Below are 16,221 nucleotides of genomic sequence, written 5' to 3'. Positions count from 1 at the left end.
AGTGCACCTCAGCACATGCCATCTGTATGACTAGCTGAGCGACTGTCATTTCACCACAGGCCTTCTGCCTGTGTCCCTCTTGGACTGAGGTAATATGTGATTATCATGTAAATAAGAGTATGCAGTTGTCTATGATTGTGATGGCTGTATTGTCAATATGCTAGTGAGGTTCAAACATCCTATGGCACCATAAGCTGATGTGACTAAATTGAAGATAGCACCACTTCCAATTACTGCTTCTAGGACATGGCATGGCACACATATAGTGCACATTGGTTATATGTAGATTAGAATACTTACCTGTGTAATGGTACATACTACAAATCACAGTACATGAAGTGCACAACACACCTCATGTCTGATAGCACTGTCAGTTTAAGACATATTATACTTGATGACATCAGCATGCCAAGTTGTGGTCAGACATTTGGAGGGCCACATTACCTTCTACAAGTAAAATTCTGCAAAACCCTACCTCTTTGTAAGTTACTGAGGTGATCATATTTATGCCATATGGACATACACACATGTACCAGGTGTCCTGCAGAAAAATTAGACACTATACCTATCTAGCCTTACACACTACAGATGACAGTAATTACTGCATGTGTCACAGCTTAAGTTGGATGTTACAGTGGCAGCTGATAGTCTTGAGGTAGATGACATCATCAGGCCTTGTAAACGAGGGCAGTTTGGAATCCAGCAGCAACTTGCAGGGCCAAAAAGTGCATAACCATTACAATTTCTTAGTCAATAAGAGTTTCTCAGTTGTTTGACAGGGGATACACACACACACACACACACACACACACACACACACACACACACACACACACACACACCAGTTTGCTTGCAGTGAGATTAGAACCCTAACCTATCCAGTCTTACACACTACAGATCACAACACTTATTGCATGCACCACAGCTTAATTCAGATTCAGCTGGTAGTCTTAAGGTAGATGACATCATCAAGCCTTGTACAAGAGGGCAGTTTGGAAGCCAGCTGCAACTTGCAGGGCCAAAAAGTGCATAAACATTGCCAGTTTGTTAGCCAATTAGGTTTCTCAATTGTTTGGCTGAGGGATACACACACACACACACACACACACACACACACACAGTGGCCCACAGTGAGATTAAAACCCCTACCTATCTAGTTTTACACACTACACATCACAGTACTTACTGCACACACACACACACACACACACACACACACACACACACACACACACACACACACACACACACACCAAGTGGCCTGCAGTGAGATTAGAACCCTTGCCTATCTAGTTTTACACACTTCAGATCACAGTAATTTTACAGACAAACTACTTGTGGATTACACAAACTAGACTTGTGCTGAACAGCATCTGTGGCCTGCAAACTGATATTGCTTTGTACTGTTATTTACATCTAGTATCCTAGCAGTGAGATAGCTGTTATTATCCTAGCTATGTTTCTACTGTAACAAGTATGGCTATATATGGCTATTTGCACTTGGATAGGCAAACCTGTGAGCAGGGACAATGTATTCTGTCCATGCGTGTGTAGACAACATTATACATTATACCACCTGCTCACCTGTTGCTGACTGTGGTGTGACATGCAGCAAGCACAAGGGTCTATAGATAAGTGCATTATGTACTGTTGAGTCCTTAATTTGGATCATTTGAGCAACATTATAGATGTGTGATAGAGAAGCTTTACTCACCAGTATTAAGGTATGTAGGACAATACAGACATCCACACACATATTTATGTATATAACAGGGATGTATATATAAATGTAGCTGTGTGTGTATGACATATATATGTGTTATGTAGATATATGGGGAGAGAATGAGAAGTATGTTTTTATATATGTGTATAGCTCTATCTATCTATCTATCTATCTATATATATATATATATATTTGAAATGCCATATATATATATATATATATATATATATATATATATATATATATATATATATATCTTGGGTTGGTATAATGGTTAAGGTGTTTACCTTACAAACACAAGGTAAAAGGTTTGATTCTTACATGGAGTAGTTGGTTAGGCTTAAAATGATGCACAAGAGCAGTTAGCCTAGTACGAATCTATGAACCTATGAATCTATGTATAGACATATCTATAAATAACAGGTCATTTTGATCAAGGGGCAAAATGATTGCCATACCTCTTAACCTCTTTGAGCAAGAAATCTGTACAAAGCCATAAATAATGGGGGGACAAGGGCCCAAAAATAGGGACACTTTTTAAATATTGCTCTTACAAACTTAGCAAGTTGATAGAATAACAGGTTTTGTATTAGCATGAGTTTTCTGAAAGGTTTTAAGTCTGAAACTCATATGTCTGCCATTATTTTCCATCTTCAACCCTGAATTATTTGCCATAAAAAAATGCAATTTTATGAGAAACAGCCCAAAATATGAGGCAAAAATCTGCACATTCTGCATAAATCTGTACAGTTGCGAGATATATTGCACTCATTTTAACTAGCTGTATGGGCATACCCAATGGGACTGTCAGTACTTACAAAGTGACTCCATGCTACACCTACCTGTACTCTACTCTGGGATTTTGTGTGTTACAGACACTGACACCTGTTCCTGTTTTTGCAGTACAATTCACTCAAAATGTCCATGGCATTCTCCAGCTGTACAATGTAATTAATATGTAACACAGGTTCATAATGGTACACCATACACAGACTGAGAGCCTGTTATAACACTAGCATACTAATACCTCACATGCAAAAGATGTGGATACCTGCAGATTTGAGACATCAACAGCATCACCCATGCTAACTTCCCTAGTCCACTGCGCCACACAAGCTGCCAGCCGTAGAGCAGTCATTCATCACACATTCGAAAGCATGCATATGTATATGGTTATTCCTGCATTAAGTGAGACATACAGTGCATGCTAGATTTCTATGTTAGTGCCCTGAGTTTGCATGGACTGCTGATATACCATTGATGACCTACTGTTACAGTGGTATATGGGGAAGTTGCTGCATTGGATGTGGGGGAGCAACACCACATGTTCTGCTGAGTTACACAGTAGTCCAACTATCATATAACCCCGCTGTTTAACATCTCCCTTGCCTGATGTAGTGCAAATCAAACCCTGAGGCCTAATGAATGTTAAGGAACACATACTAATGAACTGGGTAACTGTAGGCCAGTACAGATGTTACTTGTGTACAAATAGCCCACAATATTTCCTTGCATAAATGCAGCAAATCCATACATACAATAGCATATTATAATAATCCTTACAAGTAGTGAGTAGGTTAGGGACTTACCTTGTGAATGCAGTGGTTGACAGAACTGTAGGTCAGGGCTGATTCTGTCTGATGCAAGTAGTACACAACCACTACATGTATAGGTATAGGTTGTGTGGGCTGCTTGGCATCAGTTTTACTATATGTATGTGAGTAGGAGTAAGGTGTCAGTCCCTAGGGCCCTAGGTTGCCAGTGAATGTGCTATGCATTGTCTCAGCCAAAGCCATGGCATACTGGGCACACCTACATCTGCCTATAGGAACATCATCAAGGAATTCTCCTCCGAGTCCTACTGTGACTGTGGCTGTGGTGACCTAGGTAGTGATGGGGGGCTGCGCATCCTTCCTTTTTGCTGATACTAGTGCAGTTGTTTTCACAGGATCATATTGAGTAGCAAGGCACATACTGTGAACATATGTGCACATGTGGCTGGAGAATACTGCAGGGCTCCACCAAATATATCAAGGCACTGGAACAGTGACTTTAGGAACCCAAACACATGCTCTATGATATTCTTAGTTTGTGCGTGTGTCTCATTATGGCATTCTTCAATGGGTGTTTGTGGATTTCTAATGGGTGTCATCATCCATGGTTTCAGGCCATAGCCAGCATCCCCCAGTAAATGGATGTGCGGGATGTCCCCCCTAGCATACATCTGGTACAGCTGTGAAGCATGCCAGATATGGGAGTCATGATAATTGCCAGGGTTGCCAGCACACACATTCATGATAATCCCATGGGCACTGCACACAACCTGGCAGTTGATGGAGTGGTACCCCTTACAGATTATGTAGATTCTACCCTCCTCACAGGGTGGTGCCTTGATGTGTACATGAGTGCAATCTATGGCACCCAGTACTTCAGGGTAGTGTGCTACATAGTAGAAGTATTGCATTTTGCTGTCCCTTGCCTCAGCAGTGAGGGGAAAAGGAACTGGCAGAGAACCCTGGATGCTGATGCCTGTGATACCCCCATCATGTCCTCAGTTGGTCTTTGGAAAGTACCTGTAGCTAGTATCCTAAGGGCTACACATAACTTTGTTTCCACTGGGATGGGTTCCCCTCTGTTGGCTCTGAGTCTGAGTAGAGGGTTGCAGATCTCAATGAGTTCTTGTAGTATGTCCCTGTCCACCCTGTAGTGCTCTACAATCTCCAGCTCATGTAGCTCCTGGAAGGTTACCCTGGGCCTGAACACTCTTTTTTGTCTAGGCCTATTGTCAGCAACAGCAGCAGCAGGAACAGCATTGATTTCAGCATCTAGCACATACAGGTGCAGTAGACTTGCAGCAGCCCCAAGCATTCTCTCAGTTAAAATTCCCAAGTCTGCAATCCATTGGTGCAGAGTATTTTGGAAAATCAGAATGTAGGGTGTATGCATACATTATAGAGCTCTGCTGTAGGTGCAGAGTATGTTATTTGGTAACTATGATGCAGTGCACATGCCTACAATATAATTAACATCATTTCATGGCCCTATTTTAGGTTAAATAAGGGTCAAAACCAATTAAATACATTTTTTAGAAACACTGAGTGCAGTGGCGTGCTGCACAAACATCCACAGGTAAGGCAAACTAAACTTAGAAGTTACTGGGCATAACACCATGTAGGGTACACACTCAGCCAGGCAGTGGGCACAGCAAACTTATTCTCCTAAGCTGAACAGAACTTAGAAGTCAGTAGACACCACCACCACCCCCCATGTCATCTACCTGCTGTGTAAACAGCAACATGGGTCTAAGCCTGCATAAAGGGATATGTGGACACTATTAGTCCTTTCTGCTATTCAGTACCGCCACCTCATTTGCAAAGTTATCTGTACTCAAAGCCTGGAAAGTACACACTTCAGAGCCCAACCACATTAGCAACAACACCAATGTACCATTGTAAATATAAGTATTCCATGTCTCATATGGCAACATAAAAACTTTTAAAACAACCTATATACAATAAGCAGATCTTAGCCTCAGAAATGCACTGAAAAAAATTTGGTCATTAAGACCAGAGGATTCTTTTACATCAGTTTTTATCAGCCATATAAAAATACTTATATTTATGTATGTATTTTTTATGTATAGAGTGTGTAGCATATGGTTGCAACGTTATGATTCTATGCTTTTAAAAGTTTTGAAAGTTAAAAGGAAGAACATTAACTGTTGACCAATAGAAGGTCAAGGGTGTGTATTTAAATTTATGTTTCTATGTATGTTATTTATCCTGAAGAAGTCTATGATACCAAGACGAAAGCGCTCAATAAAAGGTTAGTTTTAGTTGGTGGTGTTGTATTCTGAGCTTCCACTCACATCTTGTTTTTTTCTTTGGTTTTTAATTTGTTGGTGTTACAAAAATTCCAATTTCTTATGCTGATTTTGTCTTAATGTTTTTTTCAAAAAAGTAGTGTTAAAAAAATGTCTCCTTTTGTCTCATACCTTCCATAATTGGTGAGGAACTTTTAGAAAAATGAGCATGTAACACTTAAATTCTTACAAAAAACAATCTGATAATACACCTATACATGCACTTTTTGACTTTATTAAATGTAAGGTCATCTCTATCCCATTTAAGCTAATGTCTACAACTGTTCTATTCACCTGCCTGATATTCATAGACATACCCCCGGATTTACTATTCCTCCATGCAGGACTAGCTTAGTCCTGCATGGTGGCGACCGTTTAGGAGCAGGACGGCAGTGTGCCATGCATAGTAATGAGGGGCGCTGCCTGAGCTCCTATTCTTACACGGAGTGTGTAAGAGTGCAGGGGGGTGTCAGAGAGCAGAGCTGTCAGAATATACATGCCCCCACAATGAAGAACAGCAGAAAGGGGCACAAAATGAGTTAGACCGCTCACAGGTGATGGCATATCCCCAACAACAGTCCCCTTTGTGTACAACAGCAAAAGTATAAATAAATACAGTGAACAAACCCTTTATTTATTTTATTTTAAAATCCAATTAAAGCTAACCGTAGGTGTACGGGTGTGCCCATTGCTTAGCTATGGTTAATGCAGATTAAATGGTTGTAAGCAGGTTTAAACACCAATAAGCAGCAGTAAGCTTATTTCAGCACTAGTAAGCGAGCTTAAGCTTGTTTGCACTGTGATAAGCAATGACTACACTGGTTAAGCAATTCTGAAGGTAACTCGCTGTAAGCAGATGTAACGGCAGGTTAGTAGTGCTTACCATCGTGCACACCCACGCAAACCCGCTTACAAATGCTCAGAAGTGCCTTAATAATTCTGTATCCAATGGCCTTGTTCTGCCCATCAACAAAATAAACAGCCATGCAGGTCTCGAACCCAGGACCCTATACAACACAGTCACAGTAGTTAACCACCAAGCCATCACAGAAGTTCAGAAGAATGAGATAACTGCAACCAAGTCTACACCATAATAAAACCAAACTGAACCTGTTAAAGGAATCAGTATGCAGACATATGTGCCTAAACCCACTACATAACATAAATATGTGAACCAGAGTAAAGCAGTAAGGCCAGAAGTCAGGTGTAATTGTAATAGAGTGCTGAAGTCCCCAATACAGCACAAGGACCCCATACAGTGTACGTACACATGAATCATGGATACCAGGCATACATATAAGGTGCAATGAATAATAACTCAATGCCAAAAAGGAATTAAAATGCAAAGTCTAATGTAACCAATGCTAAACATTGCTCAGGCCAGCTTAGAAGGTGTAAGCAATGTGTAGGCCAGCTAACCCAATGTGCCCAGTGTTATACCACTTTAAACAATGCCAACTCTAGGTAAGCAGGTTTGCCCATAGCCTAGCCTTTTCAAAACCGTCCAATCACAGAAAAGTGTGGGAAATTGGCCCTACTTAAACCAAGAGGTGGGAATACATCTCATAACTGGTTGTAGCTTACCCTTGCAGGCACAATGGCAGTAAGGGGAGAAGGTTTTTCGGGCGCAGTGCTGGTGCATCCAGGAGTCCAAAGTCATAGCAGGACTCCTTGTCAAAGACCAGTACCAGAGACTGCTGCAGGGTCAGTACCAGGGCTCCCAATATAAGGCAGAGGCCTGGGACGGTCTCGCCCTTACCTCACCAGTGCCACTGGCATACCCTGAACTGATGAGCAGGTCAGGCATTACTATGCCGACCTGAAGCAGGGTAAGGGAGACCTCTTGTAGGAGTGGCTCCAAGAGGCTAGAGCGGCAGTGGATATCTCAGTTGTGTGTAAGTATCACCCCACTATGTGTGTAATAATTGCCAGCTCAGGTATATCATGGATAGGTATGGCTAAATATTCCTCTTATGTCCCCCACAGCTGCAATGGAGTGGGCCACAAACCAGGAGGCCCACGTCAGTCACCTGGCGAGGTTGCGATGCGAGGCAGGTCAGTAATACACATGCATTTACTGTCATAGGAGATGAAACTAAAAGTAGTAGTAAATTAAGTGACTGTATAAAACCTGTATCGTTCAAGGCAAGTACTGCATACAATAGAGAATATGGCAGGAAGAGTGTCATATTGTTTGCATGTCAATAAAAGTGTAATAGCCTGACAATAAAGGACTAGCTGCTGGACTGCATCTGTATACTCTGGTAACATATGGTACTGTAGATTAGCAATCATGTAATAGTACTGTTGTATTAAGCACTGTTTCCCACACTGTGCACCATAAACTGAATGTGTAGGAATGCCTGTATATGACAGGTGTAATTCCCAGAGGCCATTTAGTACAGCTGAGAGACACATGGACAGAAAATAGGGAAAATGCAGACAACAAAACCCGAATAGCACATGCAACTGAGGTGTAAATGGTTGTCTTTTTAGCACATACAGCCATGGCTTGAATCCTGCCAGTGGTAGTACAATGCATACAGAATCATACCCCACAACTGTACAGATTAGGCCAGAATGTCCAGTATATGGGCCTATATCTGCTGCCTGTCTCCCTGGTAAGTCTGTGGGATGATTCCATATGTTTAGCCAGTAAACAGGGGCTACAAGTGATCGTCAGACACCTATGAGAACAAACCTGTCACTGTAGTAACCCCTGAAACTGTTAGGAGAGTAATACATCAAGTATGTCCTATCTACACTCCCATGTTGTCAAGCTGTGACTAGAGTATGTACAGTAACAGAGTGAGATGTATGTGCATAATACTACTGTGTAATCTGGAAGATTGTGTGGCAACAGTCAGGTAGTGCTAACAAACATTGCTCACGCAGGTATGTCAGATAAGAACACTGTGCTGAAAAATACAGACCATTATAACCTGTACTGGTACTGTTCACTCTGGTATTGTAGGGAATTGTGAATGTTGCAGTTTCTCTGAATAAAAAATATCACTGATCACTGTCACTCATACTGTGCTACATAATATAACTGTGTAGGAAAGCATGTATATGTGTGTGTCAGGTCACTAAAGGTGGAAGAGGGCAATATTCTAGATATGTCCCGGTACACTAGCATGTGGTCAACACATGGCCAGAGTCTGTGCAGAAAGAGTTGGATAGCTATGTGCACAACAGCAACCTGGAATCTGGGAGTATGTGTAGAAACAGTTGGTGTTAGTGTTAACAAACTTTTCCTCCATAGGTATAACAAGTAAGAGGTGTATACTGCAGGTAAAACCAGTTCATGTGTAATGATGATGACAGCCATATCACTGTCCAAACTAAGGCTACAGGGTAGTGTAGTAAGACTTGTAATGTAGAGATAACAGCACTGACTAGGAAAGTAATGTGGACTACAGGAATGTACTAGTTGTTAATTGACATCTTCCCCCCCCCACCACCACCATATCGCTAACAAAAATTCAGCAGATGGACCGGCAAGTTTGGTCCCCACAAAGCAGGATGAAGAAACGGAAAACTTTGGAGGAGAGGCACAAATTTCAAAACAAGGAACCTCGACCAACACAACAACTTAGTCATAAACATTTCCAGGTATGTCCTGAGTATGAAAGGTCTTTATTAAGTAAGAGCCTTTCTTTAATACCTTCTAGGACAGCTGATGTGACTGATATTATGATAAATATTAAAATTTTCACTAGGAATGTAGGCTTGAAAATGTTATTTGGACAAAACAATAATAATAACAGGAATGATTTAAAAAAAAACTTCCACTTTTACATCACAAGCACACCCATTGTTTGATGCATTTGAAAAGGCTTGTGAAACGGATTTACTTCAATTTTCCATGTGTAAAGACAACAAACCGGATTTTTATAATATGAGTTATGGTGAGAATGAAGCTATTAAAAGATTGCAGGATAATAATGAAATTGTAATTAGACAGGCCAATAAGGGTGGTTCTATAGTGGTGTTGGATTATGAAATGTATGTCAATAAAATGAGAATATTCTTAAATGATAATGAAATGTATCAGACTTTGAATGCAATATTACTGGATAGGATTATTAAGAATGTTCATGGAGAATTATATGACCGTTTTTATGTAATGTGATTGATGCTGACTTGTATAAATGTTTTTTTAGTAGAAAAAACAGTAATCCTCATTTTTAGGGGGTTACCAAAAGTGCATAAGGTTTTAATGACCCACCTATGAGACCCATAGTCTGAGGAGGGGGCTGGCTAACTGAGCCATTATCGATTTATTTAGAGAAAGAGTTTAGACCAGTGGTGGACAAGACTGAGTTAGTGGTTAAAGATACCCAACAATTTTTAGAAAGATATGCAGAAAGTTGTGCAGAATATGTCTCATCTGTAGAAGCTATTACTAGTGACCTACTAGTTATGTTGGATGTAGTTTCCCTATTTACACTGATACCCAATAAGGCAGGAATGGAGTATGTAAGACTACTTTTAATTGAAAAAAATGTCCCCAGAGATGTCATCATGAGATGTATGCTACTATTAGATATAGTGCTAAGTAACAATGTCTTTATGTATGACAAGAAATATTATTTGCAAAATAAGGGGGTCACTATAGGGACCCCGTCCGCAAACTCATATGCCAACCTGGTCTTGGCATACTGGGAAGACACCTATGTGTTGGGTGATACATTATTTAGTGGGTACATAAAGTACTATAAACAGTTGGCTGATGATATTTTTTTCATTTGAAGAGGAACTCCCAGTAAGAAAATCTCCATAAAAAACTTCTCCAAAGTCAACTTCATGCTACTCAAGTCAGAAGTTACAAGCTTCATGACACTCATGCATATGGGAACTGAAAGTTCGACTGCTGAGTCCTACACTAAGGCACTGTATGAGCACATCCACTCATGCATGAATCGTGCCATCCCAAATAGAACCAAGATGCTCTCCTCCAAAAAAAAGGCAGCCAATCTGGTGGCCCCTGCCATAAACAACTTTACAACAAAAAGAAGAAACTGTTGCAGAAAAGAGAAAAATCCCAGGATGCAAAAAATTACCTTACCAGCCTCAGTAAGAAGCTGAGATCCCTCATAAAATCCTCCAAAGCTTGTTACAAAAATAAAATTGCCAAAGATTCCAAAGACAACCACAAGGCATGCTATAACTATGTCAAGAATCTAAATGGCAATGCTCAGATCTGCTCTGAGCTACAACAGAATGGCATTAAATATACTGATCCCAAGGATATTGCCAAGATCCTGGTAGATCGATTCAGTGCCAACTTCACCTCCCTCTCAACCCCTAAATGGCACATCTCAATACCGGAAGATTGCCAAATTCTGGTAATAATGGCCACACAGGTAAAAAACGCACTCTCCAAAGCTTAAAATACAGCATCCATGGGACCAGATGACATCCCAGGCTGTGTACTACATGAACTACAAAATGAACTGGCACCTCACCTAAGTGTCATGTTTAATCACACCCTCACCTCAGGCTTCATGCCCACTGAGTGGCGCACAGCTACAGTTATCCCACTCCACAAGGGGGGATCCACCTTGGATCCCGGGAACTACTGCCCCATCAGTCTGATGAGACTGATCTGCAAGGCCATGGAATATATTATCATAGAACTTATAAACAAAGACATTGGCAACCTTAAAACACTGGACCCAACCCAGTTTGGGTTCATGAAGGGCCGATCTTGTCTTCTGAACCTAATTGACTTCTTTAAATCAGTCTCCAGAGCCATGGACGAGGGTAAGGCAGTCCACACAGCCTATCTGACCTCACCAAGGCCTTTGACACCATTCCCCACTCTGGAATCATAGATAAACTTACTAAGCTAGGCATTAATCCCTACATCACTCAATGGGTTGCCAACTGGCTTACTGAACCCACACTGTATAAGTAGCGGACTCCAAATCCAGCTCCAGACAAGTGTCAAGTGGAGTACCTCAGGGTTCAGTCCTGGGACCTCTCTTGTTTGGCATCTACTTCTCTGAATTACAGGCCAACATTAAGGGACTCTGGCTAACAAAGTTTGCAGATGACTGCAAACTGGGAGCCATTATTGAATCCCCAAATTATGTCAATAATCTACAAAAGGGCCTTACAGAAACAGATGCTTGGTGCCAGAGCCATGGGCTCAAGCTCAATGCCACGAAATGTATAGTTATTTCCTTTGGGAAAAAACATGTACCCATGAATTACCACATAGGTGGCAGTACACTAAACACCGAAAGTGTGATAAGAGACTTAGGGACACAAGTGGACAGTGGTCTCACCTTCAATAACCACATCACCACAACTGTCAGGAAATCCTTCTATGTGGCACACCTCATCACTAAGGGCTTTTCATCCAGAAAAAAGGAGGTCATTGTCCCACTGTACTCATCCCTCATTAGACCCATTATAGAATACAACGCCCCATTTGGTATGAACCTCTCAAGACATCTGCAACAACTGGAAAGGTCACAGAAATACCTCGCTAAAAGAATCACAGTCCTAAAGCAGATGCCCTATGCTGACCGCCTTAAAAACTCCAGCTATACTCTGTCACATATCATCTGCTCTGAGGTAATCTCTGCTTAACATACAGGGCCATGTCAAACCCAGAGCTGTTGGACATGCTACACTTAAAGAAATCCCAATCCCTCAGAGCCACACGCTCCAGGGATCTAAACCTTGTCATCACAATAAACAAAACATGCTGGAGGGATAGGTTCCTGACCCAGAGACTCCCCAGAGTCTGGAATAGACTGCCCATACATGTCAAGCAGAGCACCTCTTAGGCCCTCTTCAAAAGGAACCTTGATGACTGGATGGGAGAAAGGAAATTCACTTCAGGGATCACATCAGTTGCCCTGCTAGACAGGGGTGCAGGGAAGTAAATAGTGTGGGAAGAAATAGCCAGGGAATTGTTATGGCTAGGCTTGTATAGGCCCTAGGGCCAATAGCCTAGTACCAACCTATGAACCTAAGAACCTATGAACTAAGCAGCAATTAGATGATTTCATCACCTATGTGAATGGGACAACACATTTCTTAACGTTTGAATGCAATAGTTCACTTCAACAGATAGAGTTTTTAGATGTACATTTGATTAAGATGGCTAATGAAATGCAAACTAATATATACAGAAAACCTTGTTGGAAAAATAGTTTGCTACACCGTAGTAGTATGCACCCTGGACACATTTATTCAAACATTATAAAGAGTCAAGCACTGAGGGTATCAAGGCTAACCAGCTGTGATAGTAGTCATCTGTAGAAACAAAGAACTTTAGCAGAGAATTTCATAGAAAGAGGATATCATAAAAAAGAAGATGATAAACTACTTAAAGAGAGTACTGCACAGAGGGCAGGAGAAGGTAAACCATTCTTCTATAAGAATAGAAGAAATAATGACATGGTTCATAAGGAAGAACAAGGTATTAAGAAAACTAGGGTAGTGATTCCGTTCACCAACAGAAACTTGAAAATTAAAGAAATAATAAATAATAATTGGAGATTATTAACTATAGATGATAGAATACCTGAATTGGTAGGGCCAAAACCTAGTTTCACCTATAAGAATATGAAGTCGTTAAAAAGATTATTATTCTATGAAGAAAACATAGAAAAAGAAACCCATGTTCAAAGGAATGGAACTTTTCTCTGTAGACGCTGCAATCAGTGTATGCATATGGTATGTGATAACAAATTTATACACCCAGATACTGGACATGAGCATGTCTTCAAATACTATGCAGACTGCAGATTCAGGGATTTAGTGTACTTGGCTCAATCTCAGTCATGTAAGTCCTTTTATGTGGACAAGATGAATAGAACCCTTTGGGAATGCATTAGGGAACATGTGTATGCATTAAATAAAGAGGATGAAGGAAATGCACTAGCCAGACATGTAATGAGATATGGTATAACACACAAGTTCAAGTTTAGAGTTTTGGAATTGATTAAGAAGACTGGTACTTTAGGGGATGTTAAAAACTACACTGAAGAGCAAGAGAATAGGTGGATAATAAGGTTCCAAGCACATAAAACACATGGTCTAAATGATAAGGTAACACTTAAACCTTTTTTAGCTGTGTGACCTTATGCACATTAGATATTGTATTTTATATTGAATTAATAGTTGTCAGTGTCGGAGTTATTTATTGACTTTTGTGTAATTTTAGCTACATGAGTTTATGTACATTAGTCATTGTATTTTATACTGAATCAGTAGTGGTCAGTGTTTTAGCTATGATATTTAATTATATTTAATTATAATATTATATGACTTTTTAATAAATTGTGATGTTTTAAAATAGTTCTGAATTTAGAAATGCATAACAATTGTGTTTTTTATATAAATTAGGTATTGTAGATTCAATAATGTAGTTAGGTGGTTGGTTATTGGGAGGTTATGTGTTTATTATTATTTTTGTATATAGCAATGTTATTTGATCAGTTAGACTAGGTTTACTAGTAATTGATATAAAATAAGTATAATAGGTTTTAATAATATATGTAGGCAAGTAAGATTTATTCATTTTATATTAAGCTTTATTAATGGTTAATTAATTGTTTTATATATATATATATATATATATATATATATATATATATATATATATATATATATATATTTATAGTATATGTGGTGGTTTCATGAAGACTGATTGTTTAATTAATTTCGTCATAATTCTATGCAATAAGAGATTGGAGGAATAAACTCAGCAGGTCAAATAAAAAGTAGAGCAATGGTGATTGTTATGTTAAAGTCTGATAAAACATTTTTAAAACATGAAAGCGCTTACTACTAGATTTTGTGTTCTGTCCGTATTAAACTTCTTTGGATTAAGTCGTGGTGAGCCTCTTTTGTTGTTTTTTGGCATAGCAGTATTGGTCTGAAGAGGCACTATACTCAGGACTGGTTGGTTTTGTACCCAATATCTCCAACAATAATCAACATATCCACCCCAGCTGGTATGTAATGACACCTATATTTTGATACTGTCCAATTGTTTGACAAATATTTTAATGGTTCCCATGCATGTGCTATATTGAATTATCACAACATTGGTGTCATGGTGCCATCAATGTACCTTTATGTTGTTCTTATTACCACTGTGGTCCATATATGCATGTGTTCTGTTTGCTATGCAACTGCTCCATATCTGGTGTCTGGGTTAATGGGAATATCTATGCATGCTGTTATACCTAACCCTGGAATATGTAGAGTATTACTAACCCACATATGATGATGAAATCTAAACACTATAACACACTTGGGAAGGCTGGTCCTAGCGGGCCACCTGTCCCACCTCAGCTGGCCGTGACACCGGGCATCAGCATGTCTGGGGCCCAACCTGGGACCTCCCTGTCCATTGGTACTGCACCACCTTCAGGTGGATCCACCTCAGAGAATGGGGCTCACCCCCCCAGGAGCGGGCATGGACAGGCACCTGTCACCCATCACCAGGTCAGGGTAGTGGTGCGTGGAGAGATCAACCAGCAGTTTGGTGATCTGCTACACCAGCTCAATGGCCACATGTCATGACTAGAGGGCTAGCCTGGCTCTGTGCCTCAGCCCCCAGCACAACCACCTTCAAGGCTGTGAAGGTGCAGAGGTGACTGCCCATGGGTTCGGTCCTCAGTTCCACTGTTTCCACTAGGGGCTCATGGGCTTCCGATTTCTCAACACCCCCCCCCTCATCAAGGTGCTCACCACACACATGCCATATACCACCCCTGTATGCATCTTGTTTGTCTTGTCTGTTAACCTACCCAATCTACCTCCCCAAATATACCAACTAACCCTCCCCAATATCCCACTCTCACCTGAAAAGAAAAAAGGCCAATCTGTTCCCACAAAAAAGTCTCGCCCCATACATAGCTGTCCATTTCACACATGTCCACTGGACACATGTAATCCAGTCTAATTGGCACCACAACTTATTATTGTCGTCCTTACACCCTCCCAGCTAAGGACCTTCCCTACACCCTTCCTGCACATCCCTGGCTATTTTCCCTACTGTCTTTCCCTCTTCGTGCCCATTTTTTCACCACTTTCCTATAAAATTAGCATGAGGTAAGTGGGAGTAAGCACTTTTAAGCAGCAGTAAGTGGATTTAATTAATGCCGACACAGGTTAAGCAATTCAAAAGCTAACTGAGTATAAGAAACTGTAACCGAAAGTTAGCAGTGCTTACCCCCACACAAACCCACGCAAACCCGCTTACAACTGCTCAAAAGTGCCTTAGTCACTCTGTATCCAACTGCCCTTGTTCTGCCCAGCAAAAAAATAAACAGCATCTGCAAAGCTCAAACCCAGGACCCTGCACACCATAGACAAAGTGATTTACCACTAAGTCATGTCAGACATACATAATCCTGATGTATTCACAAACATATCATCCAGCCCAGTCATTCAACAATACAGAAAATGTATTCCAACATGTAGATGTATGTGTGTGTAAAGATACAACATATCTATATATGTATATATATATATATATATATATATATATATATATATATATATATATATATATATAGTAATATATACATATATATGAACATATATACATGCAAATGCCTACATCTATACATATATATATATATATATATATATATATATA

The sequence above is a fragment of the Protopterus annectens genome, chromosome 3.part0 (genome assembly GCF_019279795.1).
Source record: "Protopterus annectens isolate FY-2018-M chromosome 3.part0, PAN1.0, whole genome shotgun sequence".
Lineage (NCBI taxonomy): Eukaryota > Metazoa > Chordata > Ceratodontiformes > Protopteridae > Protopterus > Protopterus annectens.
Note: the sequence above shows the minus strand (reverse complement) of the source record.